At 39.0% G+C, this 19,552-nt stretch overlaps 1 long non-coding RNA gene across 3 annotated transcripts; it reads right to left on the bottom strand.

Annotated features, from left to right (window-relative positions):
• Positions 1-5,186: 5,186 nt before the first annotated feature.
• Positions 5,187-14,074, bottom strand: LOC145484891 (uncharacterized). Of its 3 annotated transcripts, none has more exons than XR_014049093.1 (5): positions 13,047-14,074; positions 10,758-10,842; positions 10,187-10,310; positions 6,313-7,562; positions 5,187-5,985 (listed from the first exon to the last, which is right to left on the bottom strand). It is a non-coding gene; the product is annotated as an uncharacterized LOC145484891 (long non-coding RNA). The 3 variants fall into 3 exon arrangements; XR_014049092.1 differs by having other exon boundaries at positions 5,187-6,434; positions 7,430-7,562; XR_014049091.1 differs by having other exon boundaries at positions 5,187-7,562; positions 13,047-14,072.
• Positions 14,075-19,552: the final 5,478 nt, after the last annotated feature.

Genomic DNA, 19,552 nt, shown 5'->3' with positions numbered 1-19,552 from the left:
ATTGGTTCGGATTCCCGCACCTAAAACGCGAGTGCGGCGCATCTCTAAACGCGCGAAAACTCACGAGAGAAAAGAAAGTTGATATGGGCGAGAATCTCCAACCGAAACACTGTCCAAATAGATAGACTTCTAAAAGTTAAATACACGTGTGTAGATTTGGGGGAGGGCCAAAACTAGCATTTTTAAAAAGCCCCGTAAGCATAGTTTGGGATTCCCACACCAAAAACGCAAGTCTGCCGCATCGCTAAACGTGTGAAAGCACGCGAGTGAAAAAAAGATATAAATGAGCGAGAATCTTTAGCCCATGCATTCTTCAAATCGACAGACTTCCACAAGTGGAATACACTTGTTTAGATCTCAGAAAGGGCCAAGTGTATCATCTTTAAAAATTCAGTAAACATAGTTTGAGATCACGACACCAAAATTGCGAGTGTGGCGCATCTCTAACGCGCGAAAACACGCGAGAGGAAAAATATAAATGAGCGGGAGTCTCCATCCCAAGCATTGTCCAAAGTGACAGACTTCCATAAATGAAATACACGTGTGTAGATTTGGGGGAGGGCCAAATCTAACAATTTTAAAAACCCCGTAGCCTACTTTGGGATCCCCAGACCAAAAATGCGAGTATGGCGCATCTCTAAACGCGCGAGAACTTACGAGAGAAAAGAAATTTTGATATGGGCGAGAATCTCTTACCCAAGCACTGTCCAAATCGAAAGATTCCCACAAATAAAAATACACATGGGTAAATTTAAGAGAGGGCCAAAAGTAGCATATTTAAAAAGCCCAGTGAGTTTAGTTTAAGATCCCGACACCAAAAGCTCGAGTGTGCCGCATAGCTAAACGCGCGAGAAAAGACAAGGGAAAAGTAAATTGACATGGTTAAAAATATCCACCCAAGCACTGTTCAAATCAATAGACTTCCAAAAGTTAAATACACGTTGGATATTTAATTTGGAACAGGGCTAAAACTAGCATCTTTAAAAAGCGAGGTAAGCAAACTTTGGGATCCCCACATCTAAAACGCAAGTGTGCTGCCTCGCTTAACGTGCGAGAACACACGGGAGAAAAGAAAATCGATATGGGAAATAATATCTAACCCAAGCACTGTCCAAATCGATAGACTTCCACAAGTGAAATACACTTGTGTAGATTTGGGGGAGGGCCGAATCTAGCATTTTTAAAGAGCCCTGTAAGCAAAGTTTGAGATCGCCACACAAAAAAACACGAGTGAAACACGTGAAAAAAAGTGAAACGCAAGTGAAAAAAAGATCTGAATGGGCGAGTATCTTTAACCCAAGCATTGTCCAAAGCGACAGACTTCCACAAGTGAAATACACGTGTGTAGATTTGGGGAAGGGCTAAAAGTAGCATCTTTATAAAATTAGGTAAGCATTGGTTGGGATCCCCGCGCCTTAAACGCGAGTGTGGTGCATCTCTAAACGCGCGAGAACTTACGAGAAAAAACAAAGTTGATAGAGGCGAGAATCTCTAACCCAAGCATTGTCCAAATCGATAGACGTTTACAAGTGAAAGACACGTATGTAGATTTGGGGGAGGGCGAATAGTATCATCTTTAAAATGTTAGGTAAGCATTGGTTGGGATTCCCGCACCTAAAACGCGAGTGTGGCGCATCTCTAAACGCGCGAGAACTTACGCGAGAAAAGAAAGTTGACATGGGTGAGAATCTCCAACCCAAACACTTTGCAAATGGATAGTTTTCCATAAGTGAAATACACGTGTGTAGATTTGGGGGGGGGGGGGGGGACTAAAAGTAGCAATATGAGAACAGGGCTGTATTCCTCTAACGCTGTGGGTTTAGTTCGTAAAAACAGTGAGTTCTTATACATCGTTTAGAAATTCTTCGTTCCAGTTCAAATTTATGTTGCTGGCACATGGGTGGGCACTTTAAATGTAGATCGTGATGTAAGATAACTTAAACTATTTTTACTGTTTATGATACACTGCTACGTTAGTCTGCTTTATAAATATTTAACTGCTCTGGTCGAGTTTTTAATTTCAATATAATTAAACGCTCTTTTTATGCGTTCCTGTTAAAAATGATGCAAAGTTGTCGATTTTAGTGATTTCAATTTGAAGAAAAGGTCCTGTTAGTACCTTCTTGTTACTTGATGAAAATTTTGCGGGGTTTGTTTTACTAGGGCGCTTCATGACGCCTCCTGTAATAAGCTATACCTTCTCTAGTTGAATCGTCATCAGTTTATCGTACGTTATTCAGGTTATTGATTGGAAAAATAATTATACTTTTGAGCCTTAGTTCCTCTATTTTCAGGGGATTGGGGGTGGGCTCACTTCTTTCGGAGGTCGTTACTTACGGACGTTTACGATTTGTGGCGTGTACGAGCCATTGGCCGAGCGATTGGCCAAGCCATTGGTAGCCATGCATGGTCACCTAAAGCAATGACAATCTATCTTAGCTCCATGTACTAAGTTTCTCCTGGCGCTTTTTTTTTCCCCTCGGCTGTGTAATTGTGCGATATTTTCTACGCGATAACTTCAATTGCCGAGCATGATTATACTGCACGTGGCTCCCACTGTCGACGACATACTCAGACAAGTATTCCAGATCATCTGGATGTTTATTCCTCAAGATCTGTTTTAGATTGATTAAGGTTACTTCCCACCTTCAGAGGCCAAACAAATCGTTTTTTCTTTTATTTGACAAAATTTAAGTTCGTCATTTTATCTAGTGTTTCCAAAAGAAAAACATTAAAAATCTCAAAAAGCGGCCGAGTTATTTAGAAAAAAACGTATTTTCAAATAAAGTTAATAAACTAGGAAGGTGTCACAATCTTGTCAACGGGCGAGAACCCTGGGGAAATTTTCGCGGCAAACGCTCATCGCTCGTATTTCATGTCATTTGCATATTTTTATTTACATCACGCACTTGACAAAAATTCCCACCTGGAAGCTCTTTACGCTAACTCCTATGGAAAAATCAAAAGCAGAAAAAAGGCCTTGGGTAAAGAAAACGAAAACAACCGGCCCAAAGAAGAAAGAAAAAGCTCCATATTGTCAAGGAAAGAAAAAAAAAACCTTGCTGAAAGCGACAAAGGCCCTTGGTTTGACCAAACGCCTTCGACAATCTCGGCGTCTGCTGAAGATCCGGAGCGTTCGAATATCCTTGGAGCAAGTAGCTTAAAAATCAAAGTTAACGTCAGTACAGGCTGCGAACAAGATTCTTCGTCGGAATCTGGCGGAAGTGATGAAGAAAATGAAACCTACCCAGGGGAACTCATTTCAGCAATAAGGGTATTTCTTAAGCTGTCCGTCGATTCCTTAACGTCTTGTTTTTCAGCGGCACATTTTCCCCCTTTAACCTTTTTCGCGCGGGTTTTGCCTTTGCCTTTGCCTTTGGCGTCTTTGCCCATTATATTACGTCGCCGTCCTGAATTGAACTCCACTGAGTGTGATAAAAAAAACCATGTTGCAATGCGATGCTTTTCCCGAGAAATCTTGATCTATTGTCATAGGCACTAGGAGGTCCTGTTGTTCCATTGGCTTGCGGTTTTATTAGGCGTGATAACCTCCGGGCGTGGCGTGAGTTGTTTACGAACCTTTACAAGCTAAAATCTCGCATTTGATTTTTGGACGAATACATCCACTTTGAGCGAATTTATAGGGTATGCAGATTTGACGGTTTTTCGTGAAATTTTGCCAGAACATTCCAGAGATAATGACAAACCAAAGTGTGTCGGGAAATTTTGATATTTAACATATTTTTTTCCGTGGCGTCCATTTACGCAACACGTCTCGCATATTTTTAGCTACTCCAACTTTAGAAGTGGATATCTAGACAACTAATCAGAATATCGAAAAAGCCCGACACAATTTCGTTGATTGATGCCTTATGAATAAGACTGTGCAGCCATTTTGCTCGTACTGCGGAATCCGATACCCGATAAATTCAATAGAAGCAGCCTCGGTCGTTTCACGCCTTACCGCCTCCTGACACTTCCTAAAAGAAAACATTGCTGAAATTGTATTTTTTTTCGTAAAGTACATTTAGTAAGCTTTCTTATGATATATAGTTTGTTGGGGTTTTATTGAAACTGGCGCGCGTACGATTTTTTCCCGAGGGGCGCCTGCGAAGGTGGGAAGTAACCTTAATCAAACGCTCCTTTACGCCCAGACAAGCATCTCGATGCAAGCTCAGAACTTATTGTGATGGCTTTCATTGGGTAAACAAGACATTTACGTCTGCTCGCCGCACTCAACATCCATTCATAGGCAGTTTGGTATCTTTAAGTTCAGTTCGAAGATCTGAACTTGGCTCACGGGGAGAAGCAGAGGAAGGCTCATGTTGTGTGATTCGTTCATTATTGCGGGTTACTTGATTTATCGGCACTCCCCGGTTTTGTCCGCTCACGTTTTTTTTCCTACCCAAGTCTTTCTTCACGTGTGTTTAGACATGATCCGATATATAATGACCTTGTTTTGTTCCAGATTATTGGCGTCGGTGGAGTCCGCCATCATTTGAAAGCATCGGGAATGACTCGAATGCACTATTTACTTTTCAAGCACTAATATATAGATTTAGTCGAGCCTAAAAGCGGAACTCCTCAGTTATTTTTTCGGAATGCTGTTACTAATGAAAATAATCGAACATGTATGTGAGGTAAATTGCGAACTATTTAATAGTTTCAGCTGGAAATAGGATCACATCAGCAGATCGAGGTGTAAGATGGTGTGATTGTGAAATATAGAGCCATGACTTCAAGGATTTCTGGGAAGCCACTAAAAACCTTGATCATATAACAGAACTGTCTTCTGTGCTTTTTGGAGGCATTTCGTGTTCTTTCCTACCTTATTCAGATAGACAAGACATTGTTATTAATCATTATATTCTTTCTTAGTTAACATGGGGACTCCCTGACACAAAAGAAGTTTAAACATTTTTTTGCTGTGGGGACTGATTGAAATGCAGTGGTTAAACTACTCAGTCCCTAAATCTCTACCAAATGAAATCTCGCAAAAATACCAAAATAGTATACATATGTGAAAAGTTGTAAAGTTTTGTTTTCTAACTTGTCCCCAAAGATACATTTAGCCATCTTCACTTTTGTCTGGAGTCTCCTCCTGCTGAAAGGGTTTGCAATAAGCAAAATCACTCTTGCATGAATGGTAATTATGATATTTTTTTTGCTGATCATGAATACTTGCATAGGCTTCTAATAATAATTTTATTATTCAATTTCAATGTAATTTGTTCTTCTTCTTGACTGAGATTGTGGACTACAGGAGCTGTTATTGGGTTCCATTAATTAATTTTGCTATGATTAAATTATAACAAGAATTATAAGCAAGCTAAGAGTAAGTTATATTATGTACATGTATTTTGTCTGCACTACACAACCAAATGCACTCAAAGGTTATGAGGCATGGGTACATTTGTCAGAAGAGCCCAGCATATCCAAGATATGTTTTGATTGACACATCAATTAAGATAACTTACAACAAAATGGATAAACAATACATCAATATCCTACATGCACCAAACTGGACATAGGGGTTATGAGGCAATCATTTAAACAACAGATTGAAATAATTTATAAACAAGAGAACACTATTTGTACAACAGTAGGGAACAAATTAGCCTTATTGGACGTTGCAAATGGCAAGGCTGTCTGTCTCCATTTCGTGTTGGCAAAATATTAATTTATGCCATGTCCAATGCAGATTATCACAAAATTGATTTACAAACACGATAAATATCATTTTAAAGCCTAAAAAGCAATTATTTAAATAAACCATGAGTAAATTATCTCTAAGAAAAACTGATTAATTTAACAGGCACCTTAAATAATTAGTTAATATATGTGTTTCTTAATAATGTAATACAGTGTATCTGTCACAGTGTTGCAGCCATGATATTACAACACACAGGATGGGTTGCAGAACTCAACTTCTAAGTCAGTTTATTCAATGACCTTGGTACAGAAATTATAATCCCATCAAGTTGTCTGTAAATACAGAGAAACCAAACAAATCATTGCAATCTTAAGTAATAAATTATTGAACTCTTTTGCATGTATGTACGGTGTATGTTCCATTAACATTGGGGATCTCTCAGAAGCTGCATCCATCATAAATTAATTTGTTCCTGCATGCATTTGTTTATAGAACTTTTCACACTTTAATATCTCTGTCATACTTATAGTGATCTCTGTGTTCTACAACAATTAGTACACAAGAAAAATACACTCAGTAAGATATTGTTTACAATAAAAATCAATGCCTATAAGCAATCATAAGGACTTTAAATTTATATTTCTTCAGAAATATCTCACCAGGCTATGGTTGCTTTGAAAATCTTTGATGTCTTAATACAGGTTGCCCATGTGTAAACTGTTCATATATTGAATGACAGGAACAGACATGTAATCATACTGTAGCTGCTACTTGAACACCACTGTTATTCAGATAAAAACACATCGATTATAATTTATTATAATCTTTACACACTAACAGATGACATTCCTTTCTTTGATATACAGTGTACTTCATTGTTAGTTGTTTACTGAGTGTTAGTGAATCAAATGCTAGGGGCTGGTACCCCCGGGGGGGCACTGCCATATATGGGCTATATAGGTATGTACTGCTGTGAAGGATATGGTTTTCAAGCAGTTTACTCTAGGATAGGGTATATAAATCAGAGCGTTTGGGTCTAGAATAGGATATCATTTTTCACAAAATTGACTAGTTGGTTGAAGATTTTATTTAGACTAAGGAAATCAGGAATTGCCACTCAAAAATAGAAAAAAATCAAATCAGCAAGTTTAAATTTAGGCAAATCAGCCTCAACAGTGTCGATAGATGGGGGGATTTGGGGAGTTTACTCTAGTATAGGGTAGCAAAATTCAGCTGAACTAGCTCTGGTATAGGCTAAGGGTTCCAGGGTCCAAGCGGCACATCCCCACCCAGAAATTCCCAAAGTACCTCCCCCAGGCTGGTACCCCAACTTTCACAGTGGCAGGCTCTGCCCTGAGATGCAAAGAAAACTTAATAACTGAAATGAACTTGGCGACTTGCTTTTGAGATCAAATACAATTTGCTTTAAACAAGAAACTGGAACATTGCAAGTTACAACAATGTGCCCAGTCCCAATCAAAGGGCCATCCAGGCTGTTTGGTTGTACATATAACTGTACAACTGCATATGAGTTCAGCTTCCAGGATAAATACTGATGTTCTTGCTTACTACATGTAAATCTGAATGTGCAGTACCAGAAGATATTCACACCCAACACCCATTCATGGCCAGTCTTCAAAAATTCCAAATTAAAGTATCAGGAAGATAGAGCTCTAATAGAGAAAAAAACCTCCATGTGGGGTATGAATCTTTTCTTGAAGAAAACAATGTCTGAGAAATCATTAATTACAAAATAATGTTTAAGAAATATCTTACCTGGTAATTCCAACTTTCAGAATATTTTGTAATATAGACTGTCTGGCCACTTCATATATTTGACAAGTTGACACTGGGCATGTTTGTCAATTTGTGGGCTTCAACATCACATTACAATAGTAGCATTGGTCAACTAAAAACAGCATAATTTGGTTAATTAATATACACTGTACATTATTACGTTGAAATATTGGTGTAGATCATTGCACACCAACAGATACAGAACCATCACAGATATGATATGATATTCTTAACCTCTCTGAAATTTCAGATTATTCAAGATTAACATGCACATACATCATTAAGGACAACCCTAAAAAACTGAATCTGGAAACCAGAATCCGGAACTGGAAACTAGAATCCTGAATCCAGATATTATGAATGATGATAGAAATAATTCACTTCAGCAATGTCTAATAAATAAATATGGGGAAAAACTATTTTGCTGTTATTTACTTTCTTGGCTTTACTTCAGCTACAAACTGTAATTGCTAAAACATTTTTGACTAGTTCTGAACAACCCTTAGCTATACATCTGGCCCAATTGTTCAAAAGCTGGATAAAGCTATCCATTGGGTAATCACTTTCCAGTCAGGGTTAGTGATTTTTCAGGTGGATAGTTACTCATAGCCTGCGAGCAGGCTCTACTATCTGTCTCTAGTGCCTGAGCAGGCTAAATAAGTGTCTAGTGTTTTTCTGCATGGGCATGTCAGCAAGTGCCTTCATGCAGCTTTACCGCTCATGTCCCTGGCCCAAACACAAGAGCCTGCTCAAAGGCTTAGTTACACATCTTTTGTTCAACCTGGCTCTGGTGAGAGTGCAGTTCTTGTCTAGATCAAATTGCTATGAGAAGACTGGTGAGTGGCACAATAACAACAAGCTATTGTGGTGAGTTTCTGGCAGTCTTTAAGCATCTTTTAACAACATGTGGTCCGATCTGTTAGCAAGTGAGAAGCAGACGGAGGTAATTAAAGTGTGCAACATTTCTATGAATTGTTTTAATATGATGGCTGCCAAGAATATGAAATGCTGATTTGTCACAGTATCGGTGTGGAAATAGTGTTGATCCGGAACTAGTTTGGTATCTGTTGGAAAAATCAAATATTATATTAAGATGAGCCAGGTTAGCCTTTGAACTTCGAAAGTGGGGGGCGTGACCGTCAATGTACAGGGGGCTGCCACTGACAGACATCCTGTTCTCTATGACATTTTCTATCTTGTTCAGTATCTACTAGACATAAAGGGTAAATTTATACCTCTGGTAAATTGCAGATCACTTATTAAACAAAATGGCAAGAAGATCTTTTAAATCTTATAACCGCGCTTTTAAAATTTAACTGTTTTGTTAATACTACAGTCACAATGCAGTGCACATTCCAAAGCAGTCCTTGATGATTCACTGATTACTGTAAACACATCACTTGATCAACACAAACTGCGTCATATCTTATTGCACCATCAGTCTTAGCCTTTGCGAAATCTATGATGATGTAATGGTCTTAATCTGGAAGTTCGCTCGGGACATGCCCATGAATGATACAAAATGCTTTTGATAATGCTTTTAATAAACAGCTTTCTTCCTGAAATGTCAAAATTTAATTTGCTTGCGCTTTGAAGTGGTCACGCAAGTCACACAATCAGGGGGGTTTACATTATCCACGGCTAATTTTGGAACGGTTGTGTTTTTTCACCTAGCACTGACTTAAACATTGCAAGTTCTGGCAAGCTCTTGTTTACCTCGGCAAATACTTAATTTTTCTTCAAATCTCTTAACTCACTGCGATGAAACAGCCAAAGAATTCACTTCATTTGCCGAAACCCACAAGAAATACTCACAAAATTGCACATAAATTAATGACCATCGCTTCTGGCAAAATAAACTTGCAAAGTAAACATGATCTTACAGTGCATTTGTCATGTACCGAAAATGACAGATGCAACGTCAGCGCATTCCATGGCTGACGTAATACCCTTTTTTAGCGTTGTTAGCGTATTTATTATTTCCCTTTGAATCCAACGCTTCGATAAAACCAGAAGAAATATATATTATACACAAATAAAGAAAACAATATCCGTAACATTGTCCTTGTATTAACGTTTCAACAGCTCATGGCGAATAAACATCACAGGTTGCGTGATTCAAAATTTGGCTGAGAGGAAGTTTGGGTCTGGTCACCGACCACAAAAAAAAAAAAAAAAAAAAAAAAAAAACCACTGGTAGAACATGAACTGCGCTCGGCCCATGGCCGTGCAGTTAATTGACAGCAAGCTTATTTTAGACGTTCTCAGGGTGCTTGGAATTAAATTATGACGCACTTTACTAAGATTCTCATAATTATAGCCCTCACTAGAAATAACGGTTGCACGAGTTTCAACAGATGGGGAATTTTTGTGTCAGTTTGAGGTCCTTTTTACTTGGCCGCTTACTTTTTACAGGCAAAAACCTAAGCAAAACAATTTTCGAGTATTTGAAGAACTTGTTTTCTTCGATTTGTGGATTCTGGTTTGCGGTTACTGGATTCCAGTTTTTCGTTCTGGATTCCGGCTTCCAGTTTCTGGGTTTTAGGGTTGCCCCACCTTTAACAGAGTGTTTGCTTTACATTCAGTTTACTCATGGCTGTTATCCAGCATAGGCAGACTTATAAGTTTGCCTTCAAAAATAAACTGCAACAACTATTGCATCTTTCAACACCTATTCTTGTGATGAAATGGCACAAAATCCAAGTACAAGAAGTCAAAAGCATAAAACAAACTTACCCAGTATTATGCTTACAGTTCCTCTTACTGTCTGCATATGCCTTCCATAAACTGGTGCTGCCTGGACATTGTACTCACTATTTTTGTGATCACACCTTAAAACATCACTGTTATATAATTTGTCCTGAAAAAGAAATGCATGAAATGTTATGCCTTTGGCACTCACCAAATACCTTTACATGATGTACAAAGTACACCACATCAACATTCACAATTCTCTTTACTTTCACTGTAACTTTTTTTGTGTCATTTTCCCTAACTTGAAGACAGGACTTCCACATTAGGTGATAATTTGCCTCTGAAATCTCTATGAATTCACAGGGAGTGATAACAATTAAATCGTGACTAATTTTAGCAAAGGAGGCATTCAAATGTCAGATTTTAATGTTAAGTTTATAACTTTACATTACTCTTCGTATATATATATATATATATATATATATATATATATATATATATATATATATATATATATATATATATATATATAACCTCCCAATAATTGCACCTGTAGACAGAAGGTGTGCTGGGGGAAGAGATGTTCTAAACTTTCTGAACTTTTCCCCCTTACCTGTAATAGGATGACTATTATGAACTACGATTCGCAACCAACACCAACATCAGGTTATGTATACACATGTATATTTTGTTGTCTCCTGTAATCATAAAAAAATAAAAATTTAAACCCTCCATAAAGTTCATACCCAATAACACTGCCACATGTAGCGCTGTTACTGGGAACTAATTTAAGTGAAACTGTTGAAACAGCTCTGTCAAAATTGTTTCTAGCAGTTAAGGCAGGATAAAAGAATATACACGTAGTACACAGCAAAGGCCAGAGATACACAAATGTTGGTTATTAGTTAGGATTTTGTGAGCTTCTGTGCTAGGTATGATGGAAAATAATGGACTATCAAAAATGAAGGTTCCTAAGACATTTTGACAGCAATGAGAGGAATGAATATATAAATTTACAAAAGAAAGAGAAGTTCTTGCCCTGTTCAGTTCTCTGTCATAAAAATATCACTTACATACATTTATTACATATGGTTTGTGTTTAAAGCTGATACAATGCACCTTCTGATTGGCTAATTCTAGTGCATTATTTACATTTACATGGTATACGTCGGTAAAATCATAAAACATCACATGTGACTAAAATAAAAAATAAAAACTAAAAAGAAATGCCTACATGTAATTCATAATAATTTAAAAATACTTAACACTAAAACAGATCTAATTCTTTACTTTATTCAAAATTTTGCCCATGGGTCAATTATGAGCATGCTAAAAGGTCCTAACACAAAGTAAAAGGAAATTAAGAAAACTATTGCTTTTTTCCTGAAAATTGTAGCGACTGAAAACAATGATTGAACACTCTGAGAGTGCATTCTATCACCCTGACAAGATAAAATTTAAGGAGAATAGAGAATTCACAAAGTTATATTACAAAGTAATAGGTACTGGACAGGACAAAGGAAACAGCCAGGAAGAAACTGAAACTTTCTTTGACGAGCAAAAAAAGTATGCATGCACAACAAAGAAAACAGTGAGTGACATTCAGTTAATGAGTTACAATGTAGTTAACAACAAAATTAGTGTGAAGAAAAGAGCAGAGAGAGAGTGTGTGTGTGTATGGAGAGAGGAGAGCGCTCTCACCAACTAAATTGTGTATGTGTGTGTATGTATGTGTATGTATGTATGTAAAACTTATTTCTATTACCGAGAAATGGTCAGGGCAAGAACTTCTACTCCCTAAATTTTTTCTAAGTATGTAAATGTCATTTACACTGTTCAGTTTACCGAGTAACGCTCTTCGCATTTTTTTTTCCATTAGTACAATCTCACTTTCGAGGAACATTTCCATATTAAGTGTAAATACTGCATATTTGGGGAATAACCCATCTACCCCCAACCAAAAGCAGTGGCACTAATAAAATGAAATAGTAAATCAAAATGAAAGTAGAGCTTTATTTGCACACAGGATTTACATGCACAATCGTCTACTCGACATTTGGACTATATAAGCATTTCACCAAACCGAACTAATTGGACAGATGACAAAATAAAACGAGGAAATCTACATTATAAACACAATAATTATGCATATCACTTCATCTGAGTATCAAAAGCAAATCCTTCTCATTGAAAGGTAACCGAATGAAAGAGAGGATAAAGAAAATTCGTTTAACCTTGCAGTGTTAAAAGTTTAATAATTTAATTCACGCTTAAATCTGAATATTACAGTGTGCATTTTTGCCGACGGCTTAATTTAGCTTTGCAGTCATTTTATCGGCGGTAGCTTTGCCAGTCTTCAGCCAAATTAACCTGGGAATTCACCCGAGCATTTCGCCAAACCGAATAAACTGAACTAACAAAACGAGGAAATCTCCATACTTTGTAATCACAATATGCAAATCTTCACATAGGAACGTTGAAAGTAAATTTAGCAAATCCTGTTTGTACACCTTTCTTGGTTTTCAACAACAGAAGAAGAAATTTTAGCAGTCTACGAGGCGGCTGTGCCAACTAACACAGAGAAAACTTCAAAACTCGCCCGGCCGTGTTTACAAATACGGTTTTGGTTAAGCTTATTTTTAGACGTGAGGTTATAAGCTTAGGTTGACGACGAAAATCGACAGAAAGCTTAATTTGTTTACAACTTACAACAACCTCCACAAAGCGATTCACTTGCTATTGTTTAGAGATGAGACAAATTAAAACGATGCAATTTATAAATTGTCTCACAGCATGGCTTCAAATAAGGAAGACTTTCAAAGGATTCCAATTGAAAATAAGCTTATATCGCTGAGGCAACTTGTTAATTTTCATAGCAAACGCAACAACAAAAGTCACTTACCGCAAGTTGGCAACATCAGTTCGGCCAGTGTAAATCTTCCAGGCAGAAACTTGCAGCAAAAGTTGTGAAGACTGAACTGAACTAATCTTTTCGACAGATCAACGAATCAACCACTTTTTCCCGCAGTGTTTACTGTTTTGTAACACTCGGACATGTTTGATTTCTCTTGTTCATCACCTGACCAAATCATGTGACTTTTCTTGCACGGCTGCACAGCGTCACAACGCGCGAATTTTAAAAAACTTGGCACTGCAGTCTTCTGAGTACTTTCACATCCTATCTATGGCCCTCGTTAGCTTTGGTTAACGGCATTGTTCGGTATTATTTCACTTCCTTTCTCTAGCCCTTGACTCGCTATAATTCACGCCATTGTTCAGTACTGTTTCGCCTCCTTCCCCAGCGCTGGCTCGCTCTTTTTCGCGATCTTCTTCGCTACTTCTTTGCCCGTTAATTCTTGCTTTCTTTTTAATTCCTTCAGTGCAACCCTATCTTAAAAACATTAGATCAACCTCCGCTATCGTTTGTCGACATAACAAATAGAAATGCGTTTTCTTTTCTTTAAAAATCCCGCCAAGAAAAATGGCATTCTTCTGCTAGAGACCGAGGGTGCATGTCTCTGTCGACCTATTAATTGGAGTATGGCCGCCATGTTGGGCAACTCCGCCGTCGCCGTCGTCGTCGTCGTCGTCGTCGTCGTCGTGCGTACGCGCCCACGAGCAATACCGCTAGCCATGAAAACCATGAGAAAATTCATTCATGGATTTCTTTTCTTTCCCATATGAGTATGGGGCTCTGCTTGGCGGCCCTTCGGGCCGCCGGAGCTCCGCTATTAATATCGTAATTTCATTTTAAAGCTAGTCTCATATTCCATCGGCCCTTTCTGGTTTATTTTCTATTTAATATCATCGACATGTCACTGAAACAGATTATGACGCCTTCCCTGGCCGCAAGACGAAGAACCCTAGTGAGAGTATGTAAGAAATGCTAGAAAAATTTCCTACCATTTCTCTAAGGTACTTACAGTAGAAGCCCCGTGCGTCCAGTATCGCTGTTGTATGGCCAGTTTGGACTTAAAAGATGCATATTAATTAATTAATTTATTTATTTATTTATTTATTTATTTATTTATTTATTTATTAATTCAAGACCCATCCTTATTTCCAAAAATTTTGCAACTTCTCTTACAAAGGCGCCCAGTTGGACAACTTCCCATAGTGTAGCGTTTTACGAAAAAGATTTATGAACTTCGCCTTCGTTACGTGTTTGTGGACTTTTTGTCATGTATTCGATGAGATAGCGTAGGGAGCAATAATCCATCCAAGCAGCACGAAAGCCCTGTGATACATCAGCAATTTAGGGAATCAAAGATTCAAGTTGTGATGCTACCACCGAAGGGCCGCAAGGCAAACCAAACAAAGTTATTTCAAGATCTTGTGGCGAGAAAATGCGAGAAAATGTCAAGCCTAAGCTGTATCACCCATAAATGTAATTAAAACCATAAATGTAATGCCAACCATAAATGTAATAAGAATTGACCATAAATGTAACACTGACCATAAATGTAACAACTTTTAACCACAAATGTAATAAAATTTGACCATAAATGTAATAAACTGAACAACCATAAATGTAATACGGCTTTTCCATAAATGTAATAAACCGCTGAAAATTCATTGATTATTTTCTATGGGTGTAGTCAAAACAGACAAATTTTTTTAAAACGTACAAAAAATTCCTTTTATTCCATTCTTCATGTTGTCTTGGTGTAATAAAAAGAGACCGTTCATTTTTTTTTTTTTTTTTTTTCTTTTTTATCAAAGCAATTTAAATTGAACACTGTAATAGTCTGTTAATTTTCCATATATGTATCGGAGCGATTTCGCAAAAACACGCCCGCTAGGTTTTCGTCTAGATTCGGGCACAGCCCGAATCCAGGCTACGCTACCGATTTTAAACCCAGGGGAGCTCAGTCACGACCAGGCAGGGCACACGGCCCAGGCACGGGCCTATCTGCTGGTGGTTTGCTGGCGGCCACCTGCCAAAAGCAGGAGGGAGGGTAGGGTGTCTTGTACTGACACCCCCAGCTAGCCAGACTTTGAGTTTTCAGTGTTAAATAACCTTGATATTGACTGTGTTTCCGGGTATTTTATTCAGTTGTTTTACCTGGCTAAGTTAGCAACCTTAAACCAAGTGGGGGCTCCGTCAAGGCCAGGCCAGACACAGGGCCCAGGCACTGACCTATCTGCTGGTGGTTTGCTGGCGTCCACCTGCCCGTTGTGGTGCACTTGACGACGCTCCAGAATTTACTGCTGCTGTAATTGGGTCAATAATATTTCGTCTTTAGACTCGCTGAGCTGGTTTGTTGTTTCCTTCTTTTACACTATTTGGCTGGTTTACAAACAGCGCTATACAACACAAACAATGCTTTCGTCAGCAGCTGCACTGAACAGAAAAGAGCGCTAAAAGATCTGAGAAACATAAAGTCACAAATCAATCAAAATCGACTGTTCCCACCGTTAAAAGGACCATCGCTCGTGCATTTCCATGACAACGTACTTTAAATTTATTTAAAAGGTGAACGTCTTGCTTCTCTCTTAAACGTCCCGCGTGTGTTTCACGCGTGACCATCTCTCGAATTACACAGGAATGTAGGTTTGAGATTCTCCGCATTCTCTTTTATCCTCTCCTGTCGCGTCCTCGCACGTTAAACGAAGTGACCCACTCGTGTTACAGCACTCAAGAGCTCTGAGACATGTAGGAACTTATTACCCCTCTCTATAGATTTTTCAATCCCAGATATAATTAGGGTGTGTTTTACGTTCGTTTAGAACACGACGTTTGTTTTCTGCCTTTGTTGCTAAATTTCGGCGGTCTTTTCTGTGCATGAGGAAGCCCATAGAGGGCATGGAGCTTATTTAAAAGTCGCAAGTTTTGCCTTCCCTCAGACATGCGCGCGTTTGTTTTGTGCGTGACCACCCCGCGCATTAGGCCGGTTAAGATTCTCGCGCATATCCTTCGTTCCTCTCCTCTTGCGTTCTCGCGCGTTCAGCAATGAGACCCAGTCGTGTTTTCAGTCCTTTGGCTTAAAGCTTACTTGAAAGGTTCAAGTTTTTACCCTCTCTGTAAACGTCCGCGCGTATGTTTCACTCGCGACCATTCTCGCATTAGACAGAGCATGGGTATAAGATTCTCGGGCGTTGTGTTTTTCCCTCTCATCGGGCGTCCTCGCCCGTTCAGCCAAGTGACCCACTCGTGTTTTCGGTCTCGTGATCTCTTAGACATGTAGGAGCTCATTTGCCACTTTTAAGGTTTTGCATTCCCAGCTATACCTAGTTCATTTAGAACATGACGTTTGTGTTGTGCCCTTTTTTGATAAATTTTGGCTATGTTTGTATCCAGAAAGCCCATATAGACGCTAAAGCTTTTTTTAAAAGGTGCAAGTTTTGGCTTACCCTTGTGTTTCACGCGTAACTATCTTTCAAATTACACAGAATGTAGCTTTGAGATTCTCGTGCGTTCTCTTTTATCATCTCCTGTCGGGTCCTCGGGCATTCAGCGAAGTTACCCACTTGTGTTTCAGCTCCCCAGAACTCTGAGACATGTAGGAAACTATTTCCCCTCTTTTCACATTTTGTAATCCCAGCTATAATTAGCGTGTATTTTACGTTCGTTTAGAACATGACGTTTGTTTCCTGACTTTGTTGATGAATTTTGGCGGTCTTTTCTGTCTAGGAAGCCCATAGAGGGCTTAAAGCTTATTTAAAAGTCGCAAGTTTTGCCTTCCCTCAAACATGAGCGCGTGTGTTTCACGCGTGACCACCTCGCGTATTATACAGGGCGTGGGGTTAAGATTCTCGCGCGTGCCACTTTTTCCTCTCCTCTTGCGTCCTCGCGCGTTCAGCAATGTGACCCAGTCGTATTTTCAGTTCTTTAGCTTCAACTAGCTTAAGTTCAAGTTTTGACCCTCTCTGAAACGTCCGCGCGTGTGTTTCAAGCGCGACCATTCTCGCACTAGACAGAGCTTGGGTACAAGAATCTCGGGCGTTGTGTTTTTCCCCCTCGTCGGGCGTCCTTGCGCGTTCAGCTAAGTGACCCACTCGTGTTTTCCGTCTCGTGATCTCTTAGACATATAGGAACTCATTTCCCACTTTTAAGACTTTGCAGTCCCAGCTATAGCTAGTTCATTTAGAACATGACGTTTGTGTTGTGCCCTTTTTGATAAATTTTGGCCGTCTTTTGTCTCCAGAAATTCCATATTGAGGCTAAAGCTTATTTAAACAGTGCAAGTTTTGGCTTACTCGCAGACATCCACACGTGTGTTTCTCGCGTAACCATCTCTCGAATTACACAGAATGTAGGTTTAAGATTCTCATTCGTTCTGTTTTATCCTCTCCTGTCGGGTCCTTGTGCGTTCAGCTAATTGACAATGGCATAATAAGCTCAGTAAACATCACGTCACAATATTATTTTATCCAATTTTCGCGATGTAAACATGTCATTTGTTGAACAAACATGTTGCAGCATAGCCTAAATGCCGGACAAAACGTCCATTCCTTCCATATAGGCGGTGAATTGCTCGTAACCCAGATCTGCTTGTCTTGAATAGCTGCTAAAACCACTTTAACCTCACTGTAATTTTGTACCTTTGGACAACTAGGAAATAAATTTGGCAAGGTAAACCAACGTTTGTTTTCCCTTTATTAAGTTAATATTTGCGTTCAAAGGACTTCTCAACTGCAAAAGTATGCCTAGACAGTGTGAATTTGCATAAGCAGCTGCACAAGTCAAAGCAAAATCATTATCATACAAAACCAATAATTTGGGGTCTCTATGATATGGCACGCCGTTTGTTTGAAGATTATTTATTTGGGTAACTTACAATGATAATGCCGTCGTCGAAGAAATGCAACTGTGATGTAACGTTGATATCAACGAAGTAAATTCTAATGAATCTTCCTTGTTATCAACTGGCTGACGTGATTGAATAAATTAACTGGCGTGATTAAATATATTCCACCTTCCGGTAAATCCTACCGAAAAAACGCAAGAGAGGAAGACTTGAGAAACATGGCGTAGGACAGTGAAGAAAGAACTAATGGGGATGGGTTACTGTTCTTTGTTAGAGGCAGGGCTGACGGCGGCTGGCAGTGTCTTGGAGAAGAAACATTTCTGGCCTAACTCTCATACGGAGAAATGGAATTGACGATGACACCAATTTACTACCAATAGGCCCTTTGCAAGATCCGGTCACATGGTACGGAATTAATTATGCTGGGACGCAAGTTACACAGTGGGACATTCGAAACAAAGGAAAGTCGGGCAGGACTGACTGACTGATTCGTCAAGAACTCTGTTGAGCAACCGCCATGATCGCCATGATTACACAACGAGATTGCGTTACATAAAACACGCGCACATTCCGACGAGTAGGGGTTGGGGTTCCCGACACCGCGGAAATACGTTTTTTGGGGCGCGATACAGTATTTTGCTGGTCAGCGGCACACCTTAACAAAACTACAAAATGCCTGCAACTTTTACATTGTTATCGTAGCGAGTCTTGTCGACAGTCAAAAAGATACAAAACTTAGAGCGCACACTGTAAACTTAGCTTTTAAACTCCGCTCATTTGTTGGATAGTTCTCAGTTAATATTATATATTGTGCCAAAGCCAAACTGAACTTGCACACGGTGTGAAATTGGTGTTGTTTTGTGAAAGTTCATGCTCGCAAGCGGCGAGCCAGTGGCAATTTACGTTACGATGTGCGCTAAGGCTAAAACTAAGAAGCAGCAGTGTTCTGAGGACATCAACTTCTCAAGTTTGTTGAATTGATGGGCTTGAACCGTGTGAATCGGTATGCCAACGGCATTTCGATCAAATTCGTCGGGAAGGCAAGCTCGTGTTCGTCCACTTGTTCGATTGGGGGCACTCGCGTAAGTAAACACGGTCATCCTGTCTCCACTCGGTATCACCGAATTATGGACCAAGTTGGCCGAAATCGAAGCAGTGCTTCGTATAAATCTTGGACACGTTGGTGTAACAAGTGTAGGACTGAATCCCTAAAAGGGTTCAAAATCTTGCCTCAACTCGGGGAAGAATTCACCGAGGTATGTTTTATCATAAAATATCCAATTTTAATTATACTGTGCTTCAGTAAGCTTGAGGCTGGCGAAAATAAATTTTCATGTTTATTATTGTTTCTTTGTTTCTTGTCATAATTTCGAATTGTTGTAGTTCTGTATTTTGCTTTTAGCGCCTCTAAAGTGTGAAAATTATTTTAAACTAGTTGCATAGCTATTAGAGTTTAGAAAAAAAGCTATTTAGCTATTAGAAAAAGCCACAAGAAGTACATGACATCTGATTATCTTAAGATGGCAGAAGACATGGAATACAAAGCTGTTAAAAGGGTAATTAAAAATACATGCATATGTTATTGCAAGACAATAAAAATATCATAAAATCTGGGTAATAACAACTTCCAATTAAAACTCAATAAATGGATTTCATT

Source organism: Orbicella franksi, chromosome 4, assembly GCF_964199315.1.
Source record: "Orbicella franksi chromosome 4, jaOrbFran1.1, whole genome shotgun sequence".
In the NCBI taxonomy this organism is placed as follows: Eukaryota; Metazoa; Cnidaria; class Anthozoa; order Scleractinia; family Merulinidae; genus Orbicella; species Orbicella franksi.
This window is presented reverse-complemented; position numbering and strand designations above follow the sequence as displayed.